General features: G+C 43.6%; 1 protein-coding gene across 4 annotated transcripts in view; it reads left to right on the plus strand.

Moving 5' to 3' along the window:
- The window catches only part of LOC101160329 (semaphorin-6C), a 203,229-nt gene that overhangs the window by 77,998 nt on the left and 108,622 nt on the right, over window positions 1–16,609 (plus strand). The gene's annotated exons all lie outside the window — the stretch shown is intronic.

Here is a 16,609-nt window from a genome sequence, read left to right on the forward strand (position 1 = left end):
TTTGATATCTGACTGCTGTCGGCTTCTTCTGTTCATTGTCTCACTTAATCAGCTTTAAAACCAATATGACGACAAACAACACTTCTCTGGTGGATTCTTTTGTTTTTTTTAGCAGAAAGAAACTCACTCATAGAATCAGAGCGTAATAGAATTGTTTTTTGTTTCTACAGATTTAGCTGAATAGCAGTTTAAACTAAAATAACTATTTCAAAACTCTTATTTATATATTGTTTTTTGGCCCTGCGACAGACTGGCGACCTGTCCAGGGTGTACCCCACCCTCGCCCAACAGTAGCTGAGACGGGCTCCAGCAACCCTGTGAAACAGCAGGGATGCAGCAGGTTTAGAAAACCGATGGATGGGTTTTATTTTCTTGCAGAATTTGACAAAATCGCATGTCAAATAAAACAAAAAATTAACATAACAAACAATATATTGGTAGATTTAGGAGAATTTGATCTATTCCTACAATAGATCCTACAATAGCTACAAAAAGTAGCTTTTTTTTTTAAATAGCTACAAACATTTTAAGTTAGAGGTGAAGAGGCTGTGTAGTTTTTTTTCTTCTTAAGAATCAGTTTATAGTAAAGCAACATTATAAAAAAGTTGAAGTAAGAATGAGAAAAAGTAACGGTTTTACAGTAAAACAGAAAAAAGGATTTTGAATATTTTCTGATTTCATTAAGTATATTTTCAGATAACAACCTAATTTTTTTTTTTTTTTTTGGATTGCGATGAAATATTGAAGCCAAACAAATAGTTTAGCATTATTTGTTTTCATAACGTTTTCATGATACTTTTAAATTAATTAACTGTTAATCAATTAACAGTAGTAATTCCTCTTTTCCCCTACTGTCTGTGTCCTCCTTCTGTGCTGTTCCTCAGTCAAGGATTTAGGCCAGGAGGGATTATCTGATCTCTGTCCATGTGGAGGCCGGGGGTGACCCCTCTGCAGAGTGAAACACCACACACATGCACACATACACACACACACACACATGCACACACACATAGAAGATTTGTCACAGCGACTCTGGAAAACCCTTCAAACTAGTGAAAAACTGAACTTCACACCTTGTACACACGAACAAAACGGTTTGGGATTTGAATCCAGATTAGTGCAAGGAATGTTTTAGGACTTGAATGTTGTTGAAACAGACTTCCTATGCCGTACAGTTGAGCACTGTTTGCAAGACTGAGGCGGAGCATTCCAATCTGCCGAAACCAACAGAGCAAAAATAAACACCCCACATGTTTAGGCAACAGGAACTGTCTAAATGTGCCAACACCTTTGGCTCATCTGTTTTACCACAATCTTGTTCCTACCACTATATACAGACGTTCAGACAGAATGGGAAAAGATAACAGGACTTTTAGCTTATTTTATATTAAAAAAAAATTTATTGTGATAAAATAAGCATGCATTCTTTGCCCTTTTGTGCAAAAATTAGGTTTACAATTAGGATAAAAAAGGACTAAGTTGAAGTTTAAATCAGCTTTTATTTTGAAATTCTTTTGAACAGTTGTATATTATGATGACCATAAAGAATATTTTCATTTTATTGTAAAAATGTGTCTGTGAAAATATTTGAGGATTGTCTGTACTTGGTAACATTTTTGTTATTATTTTAAATTTTCATCATTTCTAAATAAAATCTTGTAAAATAGTTTTGATTGTTCCATGCTGTTTATAGCCAAACCGTGAAACGTCTGCTTATATTAAGCCAGATTTGATAAAGAGCTGTTTTTGAGCGTTTTAGTGGAACAAGGGTGAACTTATGTGTCAAATCTCGCTAAAATAATAAAAGCATTAAATGCCGACATGGCCTCTTTTTTTTGAGACTTTATACGGCTGAAAGGGCTTATCTTCTTGTGTTTGTGTGTGTGTGTGTGTCTACGTGTGTGTGTCCTTGAGCAGTTGGCTGGGTTAGGGTGGGGCCACGTCTGTTTTCCGATTTAATCCGATGAGATTCGACCCCCCCCCCCCCCCCCTCCTCCGCTTCCCTCCTTTCTTCATCCACTCTGGAAAAAGCTGTAATACCCCTCTGAACCCTTCCCCACACCTCTCATTGTGTGTTTGTGTGTTTACACATGTGTTGGGGGAATAACAGGCTCCCCCCATCGTCGGTCTGTAAGTATGTTCCAATAAAGATGTGAAGGCATTTTTTCTCCCAGAGCCTGCTTGAGACCTTTCTGCTCTCCGTTCACCTGTCAAGAAAGAGGTCTTTAGCTCCCTGAGTTCAGGCTGCAGGGATGAAGCTGCTGAGAAAATAATGAGCTGCACGAGCTGAAACTGGTACCTTGAACTTTGACCCCGGAGACTCTGGGAATGCAGCTAAAGACGAGCTCCAAGCGCTCTCTCCTAGCAGGCTAAAATGTTGAGCTCATGTCTTTCATAAATGCCCAGCTTGCCAGGTCAAACTAGTATTTGTCTCAGCGTTTTAATCCTTAGAACAACTTTACCACAAACTGTGTTTTCAGTGTGTCAGATCCTGTCCACACAGTCTCTGCATCGAAAAACCTTTCCGGACTGTAACACGTCCTTCCTCTCTGCGAAGCCGTCTTTGGTTTTTGACAGAATGGGTGATGAAGTAAAGCTTAAAAAGATCTGAACAGCCTCTGTCATGGAGTGATGCTGACGCAGAAGGTCAGCAGAAAAGCTGAATTTAGGGTTTTAGAAGCAGTACAAGAAGCTAGAAGAGAGTTTTCAAAGATATTCAGGAATGAGTCTTGACTTTTGAACAATGGCAACCTCTCAGAAACATTTTCCCTACAATGTAATCATAAATTCTTCCACATTTTTAGGAAACACGAGTTAGTTGGCGCTCTTGCCTCACAGCAAGATGGTCAGCGGTTTAAGGCGGACCTTTCTGTGTGGAGTTTGCGTGTTCTCCCTGTGTATGCGTGGGTTTTCTCCGGGGACTCCGGCTTCCTCCCTTCATGGGTTAATTGTTTATTCTAAATTGTCCCTAGGTGTGAATGTGAGTGTGATTTTGGCCCTGTGGCAGACTGGCGACCTGTCCAGGATGTCCCCTACCTTTGCCCACGAGTTGCCAGGATAGGCTCCGGCAGCCCCGAAAGGGACTAAAGGGGTTTAGAAGATAAATGAATTAGTTAGTGAGTGAAATATGTCAGCTGAAAAACATATAAAACCTTATTCGCTTGCACCTGTGATCTGTACAGGTGCTGTAGGCTTTTGGGTCTGTAGACGGTTGTACAGAGGAGCAGCTACATTTTAAGGTAGTTTCTTGCAGTTTCCTTGAGGTTATCGTACGGTGTCCTAGTCAGGGAGGTCCGAGCATTGGCCCCTTAATGGTCGTTTTTGGTCTTCCACAGTAGTTTACACCTAAAGCCTTAAGTCATGTGTACCCATAAGGGAGGTTGCAGGTATTTGGGTCATCCGTGGAGGGTCGTAGAGAAGAGTGGTCGCATCTTAAGGGGAATGCAGATGTGTCTTGCAGTTCCCTTGAGGAACGTACGGCCGCCACAAGGGATGTCATAAAAATAGAACGCATGATTGTCGTGCACTTTGTTAGTATTTTGAGAAGATAACAGCCTTGTGGTAGAGTGTCCGCCCTGAAACTGAAAGTTGTGAGTTCAAATCTAGTCCGCGTCATACCAAAGACTCTAGAAATGGGACCCAATGCCTCCCTGCTTGTCACTCATTATTAAGAAGTTGGATTGGTGGTTAAACTACCAAATAGTTTCTAGTGTGCAGCTCACCACTCCCCCAAGAAATGGGTCAAATGTGGAGAACTAATTTCACACACCTAGGTTTGTGACAACTAATGGGACTTTATGCTAATGTAAGATGATAGTGATGCTGTTGTATAACCCGTAAAACAACCACACCCTTTATTGCCCCCTTATGCTGTGTGCACACTGGGCATGGTATGTGTGTACCAGAACGCATTGTTCTACCCAATACAGGCTCTTAGTGCGAAATATCGAAACAGTCCAAAACTCCCAAATCTTGCTCCAGGGTTTTTCTTTCACAGCATTTCTTCTGATATATGAAGGACTTGGTGTCACATAATTCCAACAGTGAACATTAATTTCTTCTTCATGAACACTTTTGAAACGGTTGTCACTTCCGTTAATTAAAAAGGCACCATCTATACGTCACTACCAAAGCCAAGTCCCTGATTGGACAAAGTTCAACTGGTTCAACTTTAAACTTGCATTTAATTGCCGCACCTTTTGTATGTAGACCCTTAAAACTGACTTGAAAACTTGAGTAGCGATGCATGAACACGGCAGTTTTGAACACGGATGCCAAAAAAGATAATATATGCACATTTAAATGTCGCTTGAGCGTGTGTTACCAAGACTGGTGTGTGAACGTGGCATTCATTACTGGTCTCATAAAGCCTTGGTCACATCCAGCCATCCACATTAATCCATTCGGGTGCTTTGGGTTTTTGGCTTGGCCGTGGAGGGGTCATAGAGAGGACTGGCGAGCACCAGCTCCTTATTGACTTTGTGCACACGGTGTGCACAGGATACACAGGTGCCAATAGAAGCTCAAATTGTCTAATTTCCTCATTTCCATCAGTCAGGCTACAGGCAGGGAGCTTATCATTTTAAAATCACTAACAGGCTCTTTGTCCAGTCCGTTGGATTTGGGGGGTTAAAAAAATGTCAAAATATTTGTCACCTGGTTCACCCAAACTTTACCTTTGCATGTTGTTCAATATGACTTGATGCTTACAGCATGCCCAAGGAAAAAAAGGAAAATAAACATTTTTGCTATACGGGCTCGCCAAGCGATCTATGACCTTAATATTTTGTGTTGGGGCGGTTTATTTAAATTCCGTCTCATTTCAAGCTCATTATTTAACCTCTACTTGAGAGAAAAATAAAAAAGCCAATGCCATTATATTTACAGTAATAATCGTGTTCTGTTAGATTAGAAACGTGGTTAAGTTTTCTGTAAACTGCTTCATATTTAGAGCTCGGTCTTTCAAAACGGCTTCAGCGTCTTTCGTGTTTTTTTTTTCCTTTTTTATTCAAGGTACCCCTCTTTTCTCTCCTTACCTTAAGTTATCCTATCTCATTCTTTGACCTGGTTTCTTTAGCAGCTTAAAAATAAAACAGTCCATCAGACGTTTGCTGCTCCTCTTTCTGACAAAGTGGAAATTGAAAGAAAGCAGATTGAATTTTCAGGAAACCGTAGACCTCCTGTGTGTGGTTTGGTCTCCGAGGTGACCCACTTTAGGAAGGTATTATTTTTTTTTTTTTCTTTTGAGTGGCCCAAATTTCAACAAGCCAGTGTTTCTTTACCAAAAAGAAGTGGAGCAAAGGACAAACTCCAGACACTGAGAATTAGATGTGGGCGTGTGGGAGTAGGAACAAAAAAGAACATATTACAAGAAAAAGTCCTATCATGACAGCTTTTTCAACCCTCCTGTGTTCACACACGCTAAAGAAATACCAGAGGCCAAACAAGAATAGAATTTAGTCAAATTATTTCTCAAGTAGAAGTAAATCGTGTAGTTTGATTACATACCTAAAAGTATAAATGGAAAGTTTCAAACGGAACTCAATTTCTTTTGTAGAGGTTGATGATTTTTTTAATTTGGTCTGACATATTCCAATAAGCAGTTAGGCAGATTAAATTCATGAACTCAGTACGATTTTTACAGAAGTGTAGAATAAAAGGCACTAATGTCAGACTTGAGAAAATGTATTTTATGACAGCAGTGAAAATGTTGGGCTGCATTGGAAGAGGACAGCTGTTTTTAATCAGTAATACACTTCAGAAAAAGTAGAACATTAAAAGTAAACTACTACAAGGTTTGCAAAAAGTTACCAAAGTAAATGTAACAGAGTGAAAGTGACCAGTAATGACCCACCTTTGACTTTTTAACCATCTGATGAGGAACACGCCCGCATCTATTCTTTTGTGGAGTTTTTGTGGCAACAAACCGTTGTGTTGTTTTGCAAAGGAGCATGAAACCAGATTAGATTTCAGACTGGGGGTGTTTGTTGGGGCAGTGGAGGGTCCTGGAGAAGAGGGCAGGTGTGTCTTGCAGTTCTCTTGAGGCTCATACGGCCACATTAAGGTTGTTCACCTTTCGGTACATCCCGTCAGGGGTCGCCACCAAAAAATCAGTTTCCGCTGATTCACACAGTTGGTTTGGCAGAGAGTTTTATGCCAGATGCCCTTCCTGATCCAACACTCTATTTTATCCCGGCTAGGGACTGGCACAGGGAGAGCCAGACTTGGGCTCCCTTGTGGCTACATAGTTGGGCAGCAGCATGAAGGGTTTTGCCAAAGAACCCACACTGGATGAAGCTCAGTGCGTCCTCTGGGAAACTAACCCTGTTTTGTTTTTATCTACACACTGACAGACTGCGTGATTGTCGTCCATATGGGAAGTGTGTCTTGAAGTATTCGTATTCTTAGCACTTAACACTTAAGCAGCACTAACGGCTTTCCTGCGCAGTCTGCAAGATTTTGGGGGGTTGTAGAAAATAAGACTTTGTACTTGCGTGTTGTTCAAGTGTTCCGTAGGGTCTGTTGCCTGCAGCATGCTTATAGAAAAAACATTTTGGCCCTATGGGTTCACCAAGCGGTCTACGGTGTTGACATTTCCTTCTGGCCACCTGTGAGCCCTGAACAGGTTTGCCCATTCTTTGCCCACAGACGGCCTGTATCCACACACGTAGGGGCAGTTGGGACTAAAGCTTCAAGTGTCTTGGGATGCAGGCTGGAATGAACCTTGTGAAGCAGCTCTAATCTTCCAGAATGAATCTGATTATCATTCCTAAACATATCAGAGAAGCTCATAGGCCACCTGTTGAGCAGGGATCATCTTCAAGGCGTGCTCTTCAACTTGAGACGAACATGTGTGAATCAAAGGATGAGAAATAACTTGAGTTAACATTAAAGTGCTCAACATTCCTGCCTTTGAATCCACCTGTGCTTAAGGTTCAGTGGGAATATGGACAAAACATTCAAACAATTGTATTTATTTTTATACTTTGCACCTTCAAAAACCAAGTTTCAGAAACGTTTTCAGTCGGTGGGTTGTCCAGGAAAAAAAAAAGCTGCAGGTTTTGACTTTTTGGGACTGACTGGGGCTTCTGGCTTCCTGCTTTTTAGCACCAAAACAACAAACAAATTACACATACAACCATTCATGCAAATTTTCCTCGCTTCTTCATCCAAATCATTCCTTGTCTTTCCACACCACCACTGTATCTCCCTTTGGCTACAGACTGAGCTTTACTCTAATTCAATCAGTGTGTTTCGTTGCCTCAGAGTGAGAGATTGCATGTTCATTAAAAAATCCTGATTAGTCCAGAAGACTGATTACTCTTTGCAGCCGTGTGTGTGTGTGTGTGTGTGTGTGTGTGTGTGTGAGTGTGTGTGCGTCCGTGAGTGTGTGTTTTTGGTGCCCATTAGTCTACCACTTGAAGCCTCCCTCCTGCTCTCTCATTTGTCTAATGGATGAAGACTTAAGCCCCCTTAAAACACAACGTGCACGCTCGCTGGATGTGCACGATGATCCATTAATTAGCTTAAGTGGACCCTCAGGCTTCCTCTTTGTCCCCCCCCCCCCCCCTTCCAATTTCCCCTCTCCTCTTCTTCGCCCGTTTTTCTTGTTTTGTTTTCCAGTGATCTTCCAGGAAAACATCTCCGTCCATCAACCCCTCCCTCTGTCAATGTATTTTTCTCCTCTGGCTGTTAAGCAATTAGAAGTCAAGTAATTTATTTCTTCATGTGGGGTTCATGCGATCTACGCTTCAACATTAAACCTCCAGTCTGTCCACCATAAGCTGTTTCCAGGCAGATTTCCAACCTTTCCCGCTTAATTCCCTAAATTCATCCCTCAAAGCTTTCAAGGTCAAGTGAGCGTTCCTACACCAAAGCATCATCTCCTGTGTCTCCTTCATGTGTTTAGTGGGTTGGTAATGATTGGCAGTTGCTTCATTCAAGGTAAAATTCAATCAGGAGCTGTAAAGGATTTTGCCTCTGGGGGAATTTCCTTTCATCTGTGCTTCAGAAAAAGCGTGCCGGGCGATTATTAGTTAGCTGGAATCGGGTACAAAAACAGGAGGCTTAACCTGGAGCCCAAGGATGTTTGGGGGTGACGCGGAGTGAGACTGATCTGACAATTTAAAGTGGACCATCTTAACACAGCTGTCCTAAGAAAACTACAATAATAGCAGAGAAAAATTCTCTGCTGATATGTTTACAGATTTGTTTTCTTATTGACCACCAATATTATCACCTTATTGAACACCAATATGGTCAAAAAGGTGCTATTAAGGTGAAGGTGACATAACACATGCTACCAGAATGTATGATTTTAAAGTTTGCATGTTCCATACAAAAACAGGGTAAAATCCTCAAATTAGAATTTTAGAGGTTTTTGAGGCTGTAAAACACCTTTCTACACTTTTCTCAGTGTATTTTCTCACTTTTCTCTTTTTCTTTAAACTCAAATGTCAAACCTTCATATGTCCAGTATTATAGCATGAAAGCAAAAAAATCTGATCTCTAGGAAGATGCAACTGTGTCAAGCTGCTGCATCTCTGTGCAGAAGGCATGGCACTGATTGACAAGATTAACAGCCAATCAGGACACAGAACACAATGCGGTGTTTAAAAGAATAAAAGCAGGCAAAGGTACACTGAAAAGAATCAGCAAAACGGCGAGACCGTAAAAGGTGAAATGTGATGTAGTGAGTGAACACTGTGGATCTAAAAATGTACGGCTTAAGCCTTAGTGCAGTGTTTTTCAACCGGTGTGAGAGATGGTCAGGTGTATCATGGGAAATTACTGATTTTTATTGATCTACAAACATTTAATATTTCCAGGATATCGTCTGTGTTCAACCAAACACGCCCTGATAAACACAGAGCACTGGACCGCGAATCAGCTGCAGTTTCAGCAGATACCAGTAGCTCTGTTTGTGGAAAAGTCCCGCCCCTTGAACTGTCTCCACCAATCATTCTTGGAGGCATAATCATATGTCATTCGTCTGACCAATCAGAAATAGTTAACTTCCTCACTACCTTGTTTTGATTTGGCTCAAAGTCTCTCAGTCTCTGTCCTTAGCGGTGTAGCTTCCCGCAGAAAGTAATAAAGCTAGGAGACGAGAAACTGTCAGCGGCCGGCTTCAGTTTTTCTTACTCTGGGATGTTGTATGGGTGTTTGCTTTGACATGTCGACAGGTCAAAGCAATTAATAACCTTGAATGACCTTGACATCCTGCGTTCAGGTTTGCCCATTGTTCACCCGCAGACACCCCGTATCCACCTGTAAGAACAGTCGTGACTAAGGCATCAACCAGTCATTTTAGATGTTTATAGGTGTATTTACACTTAAATCATGATAAAAAATATTTTCTGACTTGAAGTAAGGAAAAACAAACATTAGTTTTTATACAAAAAAAGTGTTTATTGGATAAACTCAGTCTGTTCTATTTGGCAATCTCACATGAAGAAGAGAAAAGATGGAATTAATTTTTAACATTTTATTCCTTCTAATTTTTTCAAAAAGATTTTTCATTTTCTTGGCTGTCGAACAACCAAAATATCCCAAGTGGCTTTAAATGAACGCGTAAGGGAATGTGGAAAAGCTGTTGGTGCAACATTGGAAACAAAAAAGACAAAACAAAGACGACAAGAAGACAATAGACTGGATGGGCGACGCCAGACAACTACATTGGTAATCCATCAGCCTCAAACGCGCGACACCGCGACTCCTGCTGCTTCATCACCGCAGTGATCAACAATCCCACACCGTCACAGCTCTAGTTTCAATAGCTGCTTACGTCTGTTTCTTCTAACATGCTGGCGTTCAGAACTTTTGTTCTTTATTTTCCTCAGTTGGACGTGGTTTTGAACCAAAACTGTAGAAATGGATTGATTAAAAGTAGAGCGTGCGTATTTACCAATTTATACATATTCTTTTTTTTTTTTTTTAACCTTAATCGTTAATGTTACAAAATTCAGCCAGGCACTTGCTAGATGTAATCCTACAGTCGGATGTCATTGAGATTGATTGCTGAAGTGGGATTGAATGGTGATGCTTTTGTGCGAATCTGTGCCAAATAAGCTTATTTGAGTATTTCTGAAAACAAAAAAGTCAAAACGAATGAGCAAAGGAAATCTTTTGGTTGAAAATAATTTAGAGATCAGCTTAAAATGGAGAGGTTAGATGATGATGAAGGAAATTGTGCTCCATTATTTAGACTAATAAAAGAAAGTTGTTTCTTTCATGCAGATTTGAAAAAAAAACATGTCCAGTTGACAAATAATAAGAAATAAGAAGAAAACTTTATAAAGCCTCTTTTTTTTAGTTGTATTTCTATCTTTTACTGCTTAACGATGCTGCAAATTTGAAGGAAAATATTTAAAAATGAGGCTTTTCACAGCAAATATTGGGTTCAATTGGAAATGTAACAAAAGTAATTTATTACAGATCATAATCAACTTATCGCACAGAAGAAATGATCGCATTATTACAGCACTAATTCTAGAGAAAACGATTATGTTCCTAAACCAAACCAGTAAAGCGATCTGAGCTGCAAACCCAACCCCTTAAAATGTTTGGGTGAAGTGTTTGCAACGGGAAAGCGGGTTTACCAGCTGAAAGTATCACCAAACATGGAGAGTGAAGCCTGGGTGTTGTGGATGGAAGTGTTTCGGGAAAGGGGTTGAGTGCAGGGGCCTCCTGTTTGTGTGTGAAGGAACGCCGTTCATCACTGAGGAATGCTGGGAAACTGGACAAAGTTTATCAAGTCCGAAGACAAACGAGGGACAACATTCCAGAACGTCCACTTATCTCAGTGTTTCCTGCAAGACAAACTCGGATACAGACGGACACACACACGCACACGCAAACACACGCACACACACACACACAATGTTTGGTTGTTTTTCAGCCAGTTCAGAGTTCAGAGCCTCGGCTTTGTGAAACTTTAAGGAGAACTGGAGTCTGAAACTTCACCGAGGAAGAGGAAGGTTAATGGAGTTCAAACCCTTTTTTCATTTTGTCTTTTGTTTCTGAATCCCAGACTTCTTTCAGCTCGTACAGCCACAGAAATGAAAATGTTTCTCACTCTGCTGAAAAAAAAAAAAAAGTCATGTGGATTTTTGAAACCACCGAAGAAACCAAACAAGATGTGAAGTATTTTGTTGTTGTTTTTGATCCTTAATTCCTTAATTGTGTTTAGTTTCAGCGAAGTCTGTAAAGACCCACTGTAATGATGTAATGGTGTTTTTAACTGGTTCTTGTGGTAAGAAGAAAATTAGGGTTAAAATTCAATTTTTGAGTAATACTTTATTTAAATCATTGTGAATCAGGAGCAGACGAAAAGATGCACATAAAACTCAAATATGTGCCGATAAAGCAACTTTTGCTCAGGAGAAATTCTCTCTTCTGCGCTCAAAACAGAACAGGGCACAAAAGCCAGCCAATCACAGTCATGGACAAAAAGGTTTTGGTCCTGATTTGTCAGAAATGTTTCCAAAGGCATACCTTCCTGATCCAGCCTACGTGCTGATTGGAAGAGTTCTTGACCAATCGGCATAAACATTTTTGAATTTTTTGTGTTGCACTTGAAATATTGACACAAAAATCACTCCATAGATGGCGCTAATATTGTTCTTTATTTTTGTCACACCAGTAATGTTAGACCAGGGTCTTGAGGGGCTACAAGCTAGAGGGAGAGCATGTAAACAGAGAGCTCTCGGCAACGGGCAGGGCAAAAAAGGACAGGGTTGCTTTGAGGTCAATTTCTTTTTTTTTTTTTTTTTTTTTTTTTTTTTTTTTTTTTTAACTTGTCCTGTCCAACAGCTAGGCAAACAGATGAGAGCTGAGGGCCTCTTGTGTTGGACATATTTTATTCTAACAAGAGGGGTTATTCATCTTCAGACAAACCAAAGGTATGTCTGAATAAACCCCTTTTGTAATTGAGGCCAAACTTTATTAATTTCAATCATGTTTGAAAATCTTTGGTGTTGGACCGGACGGAAAAGGAAAGAGGGGAACAAGAGAGAGGGACGTTAGAGAGAGGGGGGGGTAGGAGGGTGATAATAGGAGGGGAAGGGGGGTAAGACCATGAAGCAGCATAGAGCAGGCAGGTTTACTGGTTGTTTATCGTTACGGTACGGTTCAAATGTAGTACAAAAAGGGCGGGGCCTGTTCACACACACTCAAATATTATCAACACACCTGCTAGCCGCAGAAATGTCCACATGTCAACATGCACACAAAACAGATAGTGTTCACGAACGCATACTTATGCCTTTAAACCAACTAGTGTGAAATCTTTCATTCATTCAATCATGCAAACTATTAGTGCAAAGGTGAGCTAACACCTGTGCTCAGGTGAGTGTTTATGTTCTTCTAAAAAGGATGGTGGAATGTGAAAAGAAGGAGGAGGAGCGCCCAGCCACCCCCACACCCATACCCCCGCCGCAGCAGCAGCGGCAGCCGGAATTCCCCCAGCGCCACACGGGAACAGGCAGGGAACAACCGCCCCCCGGGCGACCAAGACCGCCACCCAGGCCAGGGCCAGCAGGACCGCCGCGAGGCCCCCAGAGCCAGAGAGCAGGGAGGCGCAGAGGGAAAGAGAGCGCCGCCCCAGCCCAGCCAGGAAAGCAGCCCCCCGCCGCGCCGGAAGAGCCCAACGCAGGGCCCCACCGGAGAGGGACGCCCACAGCCCCAGACGAGCACCCCACCACCACCCAGGAGTTCCGGGCATCCCCCCGCCCCGACCCCAGGTACGAGCCAGGACCCCCCAAGGGAGACCCGCTCCGCACTCCAGGCAGCCACCCACCCGGCCCACGGTTGGTCCAGGTAGGAGCAAGGCAGGGGCCCGCCGCCCCCGCCCAGGAGGGGGGAACCCCGGGGAAAAAAGGGCGGCCCATAAGGGATGTTATAAATATGGCCCGACCAGGCTCGGCCATGTTGGAAGTTTGGCGGGGCCCAGCGCCCAGGGGCAAGGACCAGGACCCACCCCCCAGGGACACGAACACCCCCGGCTCAGGTGTAATATGAACCCCCCCACCGTGCGGAGAGAGCACCGCCGGGCCCAGGGAGCCGGCACCCAAGGGACACGGCCGCCATCGCCAAGGGGCCCGCACCCCCCACCAGGGACGGGGTAGGGGACAGATGGACCCAGGTCCCACCTTCCTTGTAAAATGTGTGTGCGTGTATGGGTGTTTGAGAGGGTGTTTGTGTGCATGTGTGTGTGTTTATGTTTGAATGTATATATTGAAGGGGGAGGGGTGTGTGTACTAAGGGGGGTGCAGTTAAAATTGGCGAGTAGGGCACTAAGGGGACATCTCCTGATTACTCACAGTGATGTCCCCTCACCCTCCACACCAAGGGGCCCTAAATGTCTAAGGTGCGGTTAAAATTGGCGGGTAGGGTGCCAGGAGGACATCTGCTGCTTGCTGGCAGTGATGTCCAAGCACCCCCCCTACCAAGGACCCTACGTGTCTAAGGTGCAAATAAAACCGAAAGAGGGGGGGCCCACTCCATACGGCAACCATAGGAGGGGGGCCACTCCCAAGTAGCCCCCCCCCAAGGCGCATCGCAGGCTAAACCCCCCACCCCCTCACCCTAATATGAGGTTATATAAGGAAGGGGGTAAGTTGGGGACAGCTGGTAGACTGTCCCCCGGTGGTCAAACAGCCGTCCCCCAGCCCACCCCCAGCAAAGGGGCCAGGGCCACCCAGCCCAGGGGCCCACCCCCGGAGGCGCCGACACCCCAGGCCCGGCACCACCCACCCCACACAGAGAGAGAGGAGCCAGAAAGCGTCGCCCCCCCCCGGAGCAAGCCCAGGCCCCCACCCCCAGACGCCGGCCCTAGAAGAGCTCTGGTCAGGCCTCGACGGGACCGAGGAGGCCAACCGGCCGAGGCAACCACTGATTGCCTCAGCGGAGACCCCGACCCGCTAGCCCCCCCGACCCGTACTAATAATGGGCCCCCCCTCACCCCCAGAACGCCCCCCCACAGGACAGGGCCGACAAGCCCCCCACCCCACCCCACCCCAGACCCCGCAGCCGAAGCGGGTGACACCCAGAGCGACCGGGGGCCCCGAGAGGGTTGTCCCGTCCCGTCCCAGAGCCAGGGAAGGGCCGATCCCAGCCCCAGGTGCAGATGGGCAGCCCATCCGGCGCCGCTGGGCCCCCCCCACCCGAGCAGGGCCCCCCGCCAACCCCCCCCAGCACAGGCAAAGGGACCACCCCCCCAAGCCAAGCCAGACCACCACCCCACCGCCCCACCACGCACCCCCACACCCAAGCCCAGAGGACCACGCAGCGCCCCAGCCCGCCCCACCCAGGCACCGGACCCGACCCCCCGACCAACGGAGCCCCCCACCGCCCCCGCCAGGCACCGGAAGCCCCGACCCCCACCCCAAACCACGGCAGAAGGGCAAGGAGCAGCGACGACCAAGCCCTCCACCCCCTAAGTCATGGAGTCAACCACAGGAGACCAGAGAGACTGAATTCTTTCAAAGTTACTTGAGCTTTGGGCTGACATTTTTTCCAAGCTGATATGATCAAACAGCAGATTTCTGTGTTGACTTATGTTTATATTTTTCTTGTTTTTCCAATTTATTAAAATAGTTTTTTTGGCAATACAAAGAGTTATGAAAATGATAGATGCTAATCCTTCTTCTATATCGATGGCACTCATGTCACCAAGCACACAAAGTGACGGTGAGGCAGTGATTGAAACCTTAAGCCAGACTGATAAATCGGCACATACCTGCTGCCAGAGAGCCCTGACAGGAGTGCATTGTATATTTTGGAGAGAGTTCTATTCATTGAAAAATTAATCAGAGTGGTAACTACATCTGGTAGCTTTAAATCGTCGTCTTTAATTTTATACTTTTTAGTAATACTTGATTTAAGTTGCTGATATTCCAAGAAGTTATTTATTCCATGTTTGTCATGTTTGAGGTCAATTTCTGACGACCTCCTGCCTCCCTGCAGACACTATGTCCTAGAAAACGATTTGTGATTTGGGCTAAAAAAAAGCATGATTCTAAAATCCTTAACGTGACTATTGGGTACATTTATTTTTTGTGTGTGTCAAATAAAAATACTTTAATGTTTTCTGTTCCTTTCTTTTCATTCCCTTTTTGTCTCTTCTTCAGCCTCTCCTCTCCTGCTGCCTCCGGTTGCCGGGTGATTCTTGCTGGTTACTGTTGCCAGATGGTTGCTAAGTGGTTTGGGATCATGTGACCGTGCCCGTGTTTGTGCCGAGTCATTGTGTTGTCATTAAGCTGCTCTGATTGCGGTGCTGGCTGCGGCTCTGCTCTTAGCAGCTTTTGTCATCTTTTTCCAACTCTGGCTGAATAGTATTTGTGTTTAGTGTTGAAGTTCTCCAAAATACGTTTCCCCTCCTCAAACACACCTGCAGTCAATGACGACAATTATCAGACTTCTGCGGGGCTTCATGATGAGCTGTCTAACAAAAAAAACAAATATCTATTTCACTCCCATCTTTACCAAGTGGGTGGTCATGGGAGTTGGAGTTTTTACTCCCATTATTGTTCTGTTTTTAATCGGGCAGCTGTTAGCAGGATCTCATGTTTAGAGTCAGGAGGTTAAAACTGGGACTCTGTTATTGTATTATTCACCGAGAATCAACGCCAGACATCTGATTAATAACTTATACAGCTTTTTTCTGTCACGTAGGTCTGAGATTTATTCACTTTGACCTCTTCCATGCTTGTTTTTTTATGTTAATAAGAGATTATTTGAAAAGTGACTAATCGACTTTTGTTGGGGATTTTTTTCCTTAGTTGACTTGTTTTTACCTGTAAATGTGAAATTCTGCTGTTTTCCATTGAAAGCCTCCCTATAATGTAAAAGTCCTTTTTCTGTATATCTTAAAAATTTTGCTTTTTTTACATGTATTTATTTAAACCTTGGTAGGCCCTGAAACAATAGCAGAAACCCCATCCTGATGTTTTCCAGCTGTGACAGCATGCAGAAGCTTCTGTCACGCCTCAGTTGCCACATCGCCACCACAACATTTCCCGCTCCTCGCTGCTGCTGCTGCTGCTGCACGGCGGCGGCAGCTACACCTTGCTCACAAAGATGTGTACATGTATATTTGTCAGTGTTCACCGTTTTCATCCTGTTGGTTTTTTGTTTTTAGAAAAGTGTCTTGAGGCTGAAAAAATCCCCCAGGATCATTTCTAGGGAAGAAAAAAAGAAAAAAAAGAAAATGTGAGCAAATATGCAACACATCCAATTTGATTACACTATTAACCTTTAGAAACCACATTACGTTGGTCTTTGTGGTGTAGCAGCTGAAATATAATGGATATAGTTTTATTTTAGACATGCATTTTAAAGATAAAAACAAGAGAAGAAAAATGTTTTATGTATTTTCATGGGCCAACATGTATTTTATTTTCTTTAGCTTCCAGTTTCCCTTAACTTTTGAGGGTAAACTGTTATCTTTATTCCTTGTAAAATATCTGCAGCAGATTTGAACTTATTTGTACACTAGATTCCATGTAGGAAGTAGTAAAGATTTCATCTAGATTGTCCCCTTAACTCACTGGTCTCTAACCTTTTTCAGGCCACGGACAGACAATATTTCACGGACCGGTCCAAATGG

This window comes from Oryzias latipes, chromosome 11, assembly GCF_053564925.1.
Source record: "Oryzias latipes strain Hd-rR chromosome 11, Olatipes_Hd-rR_3.1".
In the NCBI taxonomy this organism is placed as follows: Eukaryota; Metazoa; Chordata; class Actinopteri; order Beloniformes; family Adrianichthyidae; genus Oryzias; species Oryzias latipes.